Source organism: Mus pahari, chromosome 12 (assembly GCF_900095145.1).
Source record: "Mus pahari chromosome 12, PAHARI_EIJ_v1.1, whole genome shotgun sequence".
NCBI lineage: Eukaryota > Metazoa > Chordata > Mammalia > Rodentia > Muridae > Mus > Mus pahari.
This window is the reverse complement of record NC_034601.1, coordinates 47998336-48010176: the sequence shown is the minus strand read 5'-3', so window position 1 is coordinate 48010176 and position 11841 is coordinate 47998336.

Genomic DNA, 11841 nt, shown 5'->3' with positions numbered 1-11841 from the left:
GAACTCACTTTGTAGACCAGGCTGGCCTCGAACTCAGAAATCCGCTTGCCTCTGCCTCCCAAGTGCTGGGATTAAAGGCGTGTGCCACCACGCCCGGCAGCATGTCTACTTGAGTTGAGTGGTCTGTGAATATCATACAGAGGCTACACTCCTAGGTAGAAAGTTACAATAATTCTCTCTGTGTGTCTCTCTGAGTCTCTGTCTCTGTCTCTGTCTCTCTCTGTATGTGTGTGTGTGTGTTTGCTTTTGTGTGTGTTCAAGGTCCAGACTACTTGCATGCTATCTTACTAGATATTCTACAAAGCTACTTTGTCTATCTACTTACAAAAAAAAAAAAAAAAAAAAAAAAAGAAGAAGATTTTAATAAACTATTTTAGTTTTTCTCCAAAGACAAGTATTCAGCATTTTCACTGAGCAAAGCACTACATGATTGTAATGTAAACAGTGAATAGGAAAAATTTACAATATTTATTTTTACATAATTTCTGACTTCCTTAGATATAACCTCTAAATCTGATTATACAAGTCTCACTAAGAAGTAAAATAAAATTTGGGGAAAATGGCAGTTGGATGATACTGCATAAATTTATGCTTTTTGTTAAACAATATTACTGATACATATATAGCATGTATAGTATTATATGTAATAAAGACTAGCTCACAATATTGTTATTGTACATCTTAAATAAATGTTTTTTAATTAGATTATATTCTTATTTACCAATTTGAATTCACTTAAATATTACCAATATCTAATGATTTCCTAATAAAAGGTTTTCAATTATATTATTATAATCAAATATTTATTCAAATATTTATCAATATATTTTATTGAAAAGATGTTTTCTGATTTTTTTTTTTTTGTAAAGATCAAATGTTCCATCATTGCCATTGGAGAATTATTTTCTGGTGTTTTTCTATTGGTTATTTTATTTATCTCTATTTCAAATGTTATCCCCTACTCTGATTTCTCCTTCACAAATCCAGTCCCTATCCCATCCTCCTTCCCTCCTGCTTCTGAGAGTGATCCCCCACCCACCAACCCACTCCTGCCTCACAGCCCTAGCATTCCCCTCTCATTGATGCCAGATAAGACCATCCTTTGCTACATATGCAGCTGGAGCCATGGGTCCCACCATATGAACTCTTTGTTTGGTGGTTTAGTCCTTGAGAGTTCTGGGGTGTCTGGCTGATTTAAACATTACTAAATCTCAAAGTATACACTGAACCTCACATAGTAGTAGTAGGAGCCTTCAACACCCCATTCTCACCAACAGACAGATCATGGGAACAAAAACTAAACTGAGACACAGCAAAACTAATGTTTAAGTTAAGAACCGAATGGATTTATCAGATATCTACAGTACATTTCAACCTAAAACAAAAGAATCCCTGTTAATTTTATAGGAGAAAATATCACAAATTTTTTGAGGAGGTTCACACAGGTAGACTATGAGACTTGTGAGATTCATCATGCCTCTTACAGTCTTCAGAAGTATCTTTGTCATTCTGTTTTAGTTGAGGGAAATATATCATATTCATATATATATATGCAATATGGATGTATCTTGGAATTAATAGACCCAAGTACTCTTTTAATCAGTAAAGCGTACATGCTTAGGAACATATAGTACCGTATCAATACACACACACACACACACACACACACACACACACACACACTTATCACAGCAGTGTACAGCTATGCACATAGCAATAAAATGTAAGTAACATGTTGTGCTGTGTTGTAAAGAAAAAAAAAACAGTAAGAAACATGAAATGATGTCATTTGCTGTTGTGGAGTTGAATACTCATAGTAGGTCCTCAGGAAGGCCACGCCAGCATCTCTGTCAATAACAAAAGTACAGTTTTTAAATGAAATGAACTTCTTCCTCATTACAAATGTTATTCCTATCTATAAAATCCCTTCATAGCACTAGGAAAATTAATATTTGCTTGAATAACTGAAGCATGTAACTTGTCTATATATCTTAATTCGGTATTCTAGATCTTACCAGTTCATAGTGTATTCTCTGACTTAGAAAATCAGACAAGGGCTGGAGAGATGGCTCAGCGGTTAAGAGCACTGACTGCTCTTCTGAAGGTCCTGAGTTCAAATCCCATTAACCACATGGTGGCTCACAACCATCCGTAACGAAATCTGCCCTCGGGCCGGGCGTGGTGGCGCATGCCTTTAATCCCAGCACTTGGGAGGCAGAGGCAGGAGGATTTCTGAGTTCGAGGCCAACCTGGTCTACAGGGTGAATTCCAGGTCAGCCAGGGCTATACAGAGAAACCCGGTCTCGAACAAAACCAAAAAAAAAAAAAAAAGAAAATCAGACAAAACCATAATATAATTTTAACTTATGTTTCTTTTCTAAAATTAAACTTCCAAACAATTTGTCTTAAAATTAATTTAGTGTTCTTTCTCACTTCTTCTTCTGGTGACTTTATTATGTAATTAATATTACAACATACTAGTTATAACCTAAATTTGGACTGTTTCATTAATGTATTTATAATAAAGTAATCCATTGAATATTCTAATATATTTCAGATGATTTGAAATTAATAAGTATTTCCAGATTGAATTTTAGAAGTCTTTATTCAGAGCATTAAAATAATTAGAACATTTTAAAATAATTATAGAAGATTAGCATATAAAAATTGAAAATGTGCTCAAATAAATCAAAAGCAACAATAATTAAATATCAAATTACATGAACAGTTTAAAATGATCATGTTAATTAAGATCTTTAAGATGCATTTTAATTAAAATTACATTTTATAAAATTTTAATGCCATGAGGAAATTCTAGTTTAAAGTGATAATGCTAAAGAAATGATAATGCTTGTCAATGCTTTCAATTATGGAAGAACAAATAGTCCAAGATCCTAGCTGAGAGTTGCTACCTTCACCTCTGTCACATTCCACAGGAGACTGACCTCTGTCACATTCCACAAGAGACTGACACCTTTGTTTCTCACATTCTATGGGAGATTGACACCTCCACCTCTCACATTCCACAGGAGGAGACTGACACCTTTGCCAAGGTCACCTTCTGTAATAACTGGCCAATGTTAAATTCTTGAAGCAGACTTTCTATTATTATTATTATTATTATTATTATTATTATTATTATTATTATTTTCTTTATTTACATTGCAAATGCTATCCGGAAAGTTCTCCATACCCTCCCCCACCCCTGTTCCATTGACCTCAAACTAAAAACCTTCAGCCAGCTTGCAATTCCACCAACAAATACAGAGGCAGATGTTCGCAGCCAATTGGACTGAGCACAGGGTCCCCAATGGAGAAATTAGAGAGAGGACTGAAGGAGTTGAAGGGGTTTGCAATCCCATAGCAAGAACAACAATAACAACCAAACAGACCCTCCCCCACCCAGAGCTCCCAGGGACTAAATAATCAACCAAAAAGTACAGATGGATCAACCCATGACTCCACCTGCATATGTAGCAGAGGATGGCCTTGTGGGGCATCAATGGGAGGAGAGACCCTAAGTCCTGGGAAGGTTTGAGGCTACAGCATAGAGGAATGCCAGGGCAGGGAGGAAGAAGAAGATGGCTAGGTAGGAGAACACCCTCATAGAAGCAGGGGGAGGGAATATGGCAAAGGGGGTTTCTGAAAGGAAACCCCAGGAAAGGGCTATCATTTGAAATGTAAATAAAGAAAATACCAAAGAAAAGAAAAGAAAAGAAAAGAAAAGAAAAGAAAAGAAAAGAAAAGAAAAGAAAAGAAAAGAAAAGAAAAGTAAAAAGAAATTTAAAATAAGAAAGCGAAACAAAACAAAACAAAAACCGCCTTCAGCCCAAGATCTGAGCCATGAGAACCATGGCTAAAGCTATTCACTTTAGCCTATTAGAAGTACATATTTCTCTCTTCAGGAACATTTCTAAAGAGTATCCCTTGTTCTTTCAGCCTTGAATCAGCATTTTTATGGCATCCAGTATTCTTTAACTGCTCTGTGTCAACTTGATTAGCTAAACTTGGAAGATATTCTTTACTCTTTTTTCAGCTTTTTATTGTAAGAAAGTAGAGCAGGCATTTATGATAAGGTGACAGGCAACTACATAATTCCACTTGATTTTTCATCTGCTTAGATATTTCTTCTCTCTTTTTTAAAAAAAAAATTTAATAGAGTCAATCTGACCTTTATTTTTTTTAATTTTTAATTTTTTTATTTTTTTAAGATTTATTTATTTATTATATGTAAGCACACTGTAGCTGTCTTCAGACAGTCCAGAAGAGGGAGTCAGATCTTCTTACAGATGGCCACCATGTGGTTGCTGGGATTTGAACTCTGGACCTTCGGAAGAGCAGTCGAGTGCTCTTACCCACTCTCACCAGCCCCATTCCTTCTCTTTTAACTTATCTGTTTTTCTCTTTCTCCTTCACCTCCTCTTTCTCTTCTATCTCTTCACTGAGGTTTAACATATGTACATATAGACATCATTCATCAAACAGTTTTTTTTAATACACAGAAAATATTTCTGAAAAAAAAGTTCTTGTTTCAGTAAATTAGGAGCAAATGATTGATTTGCTTATATACCAATCAATATGATTCCTTTATGTCACAGGTATATGATACAATCTGAAATCCACAAGTTTTTACAGTTAATGACTCATAACCAATGGAAATAAAGTAAAACTATAGATTTTTAGTAACATTAAGAAGCTTTAAATTATCAAAAGACTACATGTTACTTCTGTATGTAATATTAGAGCAGACAGAATATTTCCATACTTACCGAAAGCATTATCTGAGAAATGTTTTTGTTTACTTATTATAGTCTTTTATTGAAAGAGAAAATTCTTCCAAACAATTTTTCATTAAATTCGAAGTCGCTTCATCTTTATGGCAGCTGGGCAGATAATCAGAACCCTGAAAGTCAGTTTCTGTTACTCTCAAATCCCCATGTTAATCTCCTCACCTCTTGTTCTCTCTGGAAATCTCTGAATTGTGGGTAGTAGGGTCCCTTTCTTTTTGTACTATGTGAAATATGTTCCTTACAGGACAATCCCAAAAGGGGCAACATGTCTTGAGTTTCTCGTTTACAAGAATTGCAGGTATTTGCATGACTCCAGTCCCCCTGTAAACTAGAAAATGGATTTCTGCAATTCTAGAACTGAACCAATATCCCAAGTTGCTCAGCCTTAGAATGGTACTTCCCATCATCTTTTCTAAGTTGTTAGCCAATTGTCTTTGATGCTATCTTGGGAACATCACAGATGCCCGTGTCTATCATAAGTGCTTCAAAACTGCTTAAATACCTTTGGTTTTCTTCCTTAGTTTCCTTTTTTTAAAAAAACGAGAATGATTCCTATTATATCTTCCAAATTTGAATAATATAAACATGAACATGAATACTTTAAGACACTAAAATTGGTCATATGATTTACAATAACATAATTAGTTAAAATATTCTGAATGCAAAAATCACTTGATTTTTAAAAAAATAATCTGCCTACAATAAAAGCAATCTTACTGTATTTACATGTTCTTGGAATTAGAAATGACTTTGTGCTATACTATTCAACAATAACAATAATGTTTTTGTTAAATTTTGAAATAGAAATTTAATAACTAAAACTACCCTAAAGCCATTTCAGAATTCATAGGGGGCCTTTCAGCTGAAGTCTATTTTAGTGTTAGCCTACATAAAGAAAAAGAGAGAAGTTAAATATATAAAAAAAATGCTCATGAAATTCTGAAATTGCTTTGTTGTTTTCATGATTTTTTTTCCAATGGTAAAACCCTTTTAAAAATTGTCTTTGAGATTCATTTGAGAACTCAAGTAAAGATGGAAATTAGGAGTAATTACATCCTCTTTACAAAGAAAAGGATCCTTAGATTTTTTTTTTTTTAATAAATCAGATGGAAGTGTTTGGGAGGAGTTAGCTAATTAATATCAAGTTTATTTTGCTTAAAATTATTCTAAATCAATTTATAATGCTAAATATTATTTTCAATAGCAATCTTTTCCCTAATCCTTTATAATACAATGGTTTCTAATGACCTTTCTTCAGCTTTTAAGTATTTTAGGACACCTGATGTATTTTCAAAGAAACATAGTTAGATATTTGATTTTAAGACAAGAGGGAATGCTCTGCATATATGCTTAAGTCTGGAAATAGACTTTGTCTTCTGGATGTATTTTTAATCTTAATGTCTGTCACAATAAATAAGTCAGATATTTTATATCTAACTCTCTCTGTGTGTGACACCCCCCCACACACACACACGTTCTCTCATTCTGTATATGTAAGAGAATTATAAATAATAATATTGTTGTGAAGGGACTGTATGACTGTACAGAGTGGTAGTCAAATATTTTAAATTAATTCAGAATAATATGGGAAAGTTCAGGCTAGTGATTTTCATCAGTGGTGTACTGCTTATTTAAATGCAAAAGACCAGTATGATACCAAGTACCACAATTAAGAAGAAATAGATGTAATAACACAAAATAGTAATAAGATTTTAGAGGTATGTAGTCGGTTGTTGTTAAGTGCTTTATTGTTATTGTTTGTAACCTCATGAACCTTGGCTATGGATTTTACTACATTGTATGGTTATATGTCTTTGGCATCAGGCAAATAAGGTTGAGAAAATGAGTTTCTTATTTTTGAAAAGCAGTGTTGTGGTAGAATTCCATATAGGATACCTTTATATTTAAAAAATGATTCATTTTAGATGTATAGGTCTTTCCTTGAGTGTGTGGTCTGTGTAGCATGTGTGTGTTGTGCTCATGGAGACCAGAAGAAAGGGTTGAATCTTCTGGGACAAGGGGTGCTGATGCGTGTGAGCTCCCCTGTGAGTGCCAGAAATGGAGCCCCAGTCCTATGGAAGAACAGCCACTGCTCATACTTACTGAGCCATTTCTCCTATCCTGTTCTTTTTTTCCTTTCTTGGAGTATTGTACATTTCTATAATTTTGTCTATTATTGATTTTAGACTGTTCATAAATCCTTTTTGATGGTAAATATATGTGTATATGTGTGTTTGTGGGTATGTGTATGTGTGTCTAAATTGAGTCCTCATGCTTATACAACAAGTACTATAACACTGAGACATCTCCAAGCCCAAACACATCCTCTTTAACCAAAACTGAGTTTGCATCATGATTTATTATCTCTCAGTCATTCTGGGTTATTTTTCACTAAATTCTCATACTGGTTGGTGACTTCCTGGGTTCAAATTCAGCTTTGTAACTTACTATATATGTAGATGCAAGTTCTCTGTGCATGATGATGATGATGATGATGATGATGATAATAATAATAATAATATTTCCATCAAAGACTTTTTGTGGGGATGAAATGAATGAGAGAGAGAGAGAGAGAGAGAGAGAGAGAGAGAGAGAGAGAGAGAGAGAATTACTTTTTTGAAAGAGAAAAATATTTTTCTAGATTTTCTAGTTAATTTAAATGTATGTTTTCCCATGATTATATGGATTTAAAGGGTATCTGGTTTAACAAGCACATTTTATCTATCAATTTATTATCTTGGATCTTCATTTGTTTCTTTATTGTCAGTTTGACTAGAGTTTTTCAATTGTGTTGATTATTTAGGGAATTTCATATTTTCATAGCATTGTGGTTTTTTGTCTACATTTTAGTAATGTCTAATTTTAGTAAAATCACCTTGTGATTTTTATTTTTTTTATATATTTTAAATTATGAGTTCATTTATTTTCATTTCCAAGTACCTTAAAAGGAAGCATTATACTATTTAAGGTATCTTATTTCTTAAAATACTTTATTATTTATTTAAAAATTATATATATATATATAATTTTATAAGAACCCTGGAAATGAGTTACAGGTGATTGTGAGCTCCCATGTGGGTCAGGGTAATTGAATTCTTGAATGTTTTATGAATTTTTTCATTTCCGAATATGGAATGTGCTGTCAGCTTCTTTATCCTTTCTCTTTTTTTCTTGAAATTTGATTTGTTACAATGATTCTATCCAAACCTTTTTGCCTTTTCATTGTGTTTGCTTCAAATAGCATACTCTATGTTTTCAATTTCAGACTTGTGAATATTTGCTGGTTAGGAGTGGCTGGTGCCCACAGTGAGAGGTGAGTTTCTTTATCCCTACACCTATACTGTGCCTTTTCATGGGATTTCAAGGCAGTTTAGTGTTATTATTAATTAATAATTGTTATGTTTGTCCATATTTTCATTATTTATGCTAATTTCAATATATATTTTATTCTGAGATGATTTTAATAGGGATTTTTAAAATGTTCTTTCTTTAAATATGAAAAGAATATGAAGAAGATTCCCATGAGACACATGTACAATTTATGAATGTCGCATAGTATGTGTTTAATAAACACATACTCCAGGTTTATTAGAATTACAATATTTTCCAGAGATTTCATAAAGGTAAAAATATAAAGAGTTTCTGAATTTTGATTTTGACTGTCACCTAATAGGGAGTGTTACATTTATATTTTATATTTATACGGGAATGTTTTTATGTTATACATACATGAATCTCTGTGTGCAGAATGAGACTCTTTCACTTAACAGATTTAGCAAATATACAATTATAACCATTCTGTGTTCAAACTCTGAGAATAATGAAGACTGTATTTAAGGCTTTAAAGAATGTATGGCCTCCTAGAACTAGGCATCTATTGACATCAGGAGGAATAGTAAAGATGTACAAAGTAGATATATGTAAATTGCATAGAACAGAAAGAGAAATAAACACATCAGCAATGAACAGAGAAAAATGGAGTTCTTAAGTAGGTCTTTTAGTGCTTGTTTTTGAATTGATCTCTTAGTAATTTAACACTGAATACAAAAGTACACAGGAGGTCATATCTGTCACTTCAGCAAACAACTGAGGATTCTCAATAAAGATACTTAGCAAACTTTCTTAACTAAAGAGAAGTGAAATAGTTAAATGAATGTTGAAATCTTGGTTATTTTATTTTAGATCATCTATCCTCAACAATGATCCTGTGGACTTACCATGAGGAAAGTGTCCAGACAAGAAATCTGCTTAAGCTAAGGCAAATGACACTCAGTTCTTGAAACATTTCTTAGGGGTGCAGCTACTGTACCAAAAGGTTATTATTTTGTATAATTTGCCCATTGACTGTTTAGGGTTAGTTTGTATCTTGCTTTGTAAAATGATTATCTCTTCTTCTTAAGTGAATTCTACTAGTTGAAAGAGATTATATCAGTTGTTCCATTTAGTAACAGTGACATATAAAATTATAGACAATAGCTGGTAGCACAGGGCTAAATTCCCAGTCACATAAGAAGCAGAGATAGGAGGATATATAGTACAATTTCAGCCTCGCTTGCAAAATGAGTTCAAAGTCTACTAGGATAACTTATGTTGTCTGATAAAAATGTAGATCTACAGAGTACAATCCCGATGATTAATCTACAAATCACTCTCTGACCCAAGGCTCAATGATCATTGCCAAAAATAAGGTATAAGGATTGTAATAGTCAGAGGAGGAGAAGTTGGCTGTGAGATTTTGTTTCTTGGGAATATCAGAAGTTACACACATTAAGTTGCACCAAGATGAGAGTCTAAACCTGAAATGAACAATAAATATAATACACATGGTAAAGGAGATTCAAAATAGCCCACTAGTATTCAACACTACAGCAAAAACTATAGGAAAACAAGAAATACTGAGAGCGGGAGAACTAATCTTCCCCATAGGAAAACAAACCAATATCTGAATTTCATTATAAATTACAGGGCTTAACCAGAGGTTACAGATTCAAAGACATGCTTGATGTTCAGTGTAAATGAGAAAAAATAGATATTCTTTGGGATAATTATGCCAATTTTTCTGTGAACATTGAATATTTAGCAGTACAAAACAATTTTCAATACTTAGAATTTTGCAGTAGATTTGCATCTGTTGGGTTGACATTTATGAGACTATAATGTTCTTATAAAATGATTATTTCCTTGAAGAGTACTGCATGCCATAGATTGGTTTTCTGAATGTGCACAGAAAGTGCTCATTCTAAACAAAATAGAGGCTTCCTGATATAGGTCACAAGCAGAGTGGTTCCCTTGCACTCAAACTCTCTGGTAATTTTTTTTTCCATGTAGCTGTTCTTTTTATTTATAGTAAAACCACTTACACTGAAGAACTTTGAATGATTTTACAGACAGACTCCATGAAAACATAAAATTATGTTGTTGGAAAAACAGCTGAGCATTAGCTGGATCAATTAAATAGATGCTTTAAAAAATTCAGTATTCTTTATTAAAGTTGATAAAGTCTAAGATTCTTACTTTCAAAACCTGAAGGAGGTAAATAAGACCTTGTTTAAGAAATCACATTGGTTAAGACAAAAACAAAAAGAGTTAATGGAAGAGAATGATCTTCCCTTTAATGTCACAATCTGTATATTTTCTTGAAAAAATTTGAATCCTCCCCACTAAGAAGCAATTATCTAAAATGTTCAGTAATATAAAGACAAATATTCGGAAACAGAAGTTGACAAACAGCATGGCAGTCTCTTTTCCTCTCTGTAATTAAATTCATCCACAAATAATTTTGAAATATGTACACACATATAAAAGAAAACTTCCACCAAATCTTACCTATAGACTATGGAAACAAAGAAAATCTAAGGTTTGAGATGGTTTGATGCTTGAAACACATCTAGGTTTGTATGTATTTTCTCTACAAGGAACTTCACTTGGGACCTTGGGATAGGGAATATGCTCCAGACCATTGTACATCATACAGCTATAGCTATAAAAGAGCTCTGCAGAGCTAATGAGATCTTCTTCTGTTCTCTTAACATTGAACAAGTTTTTGTTCCTTTTTCACATTAACTTTTTTTATTTATTCACTTTACATTCTGTTTGCAGACCCCATCCTCCGAGTTTTCCCTTACATACACCCTCTTTCATCTCCTTCCTCCCCTTCTCTGAGAATGGTGCAGCTCCCCTGGGTACCAACCTAGTCTGGCACATCAAGTCACTACAGAACTTGGTGATCATCTCCCACTGAGACCAAACTAGCCAGCCAAGTTAGAAGAACAGGATTCACAGGCAGACTACAGAGTAAGTTACAGCCCCTGTTCTAGTTGTTGAGAAAATTGCATGAATACCAAAATGCACATCTGTTATGTATGTAAAAACTACCTGCTGTAGAAGAATTATGAACTTTGATATTTGACTCCAACTATCTGAAAACATAAGTTTTTTTTCTTTGTTTGGAGAATCTGGGATACTAAAGGACAACTAGAAAGTACTGAGAAGGTGCTTGCCACATGAACAGATTCATATGGATGGATAACAAATGGACACTGTAAAGGTATATACTTATCAATAATGTGAGAAAGAACCCAGAGGGTCATGCTTCCCCATTGTTCCTTTAAATAAGTCAGAGACAATGAAATATCAAAGATATTAAAGTTTAAGCCATTTTCAAATTAACTCATCTATTATCTAACTATAGAGAAGAACAGACATATTTTGTGACTTCCCAGAAGAAGAATTGAAATTATAGCTCTAATTTTCCAACTCCGACGTTCCCCCTTAATCCCAATAAATCTGGAAAGTTTCCCTCAAAAAAAGGCATATTTTTATTTTACTCAATTCATAATGTGTCTATTATAAGTGTTTGGTATATATAATACTATATCTATTTAATATATTCATATAGTATTTATTATATTATAATATTTATAGTATAATTGCATTAAATTAATACTTTTACTTTAGTAATCAGTGAGTAATATTGAAAAGAATAATAACATTGCTTCAAGACTTGATCAGTAGAGAAAATTAGGGACTAGAATCAAGGAATCAACAATTC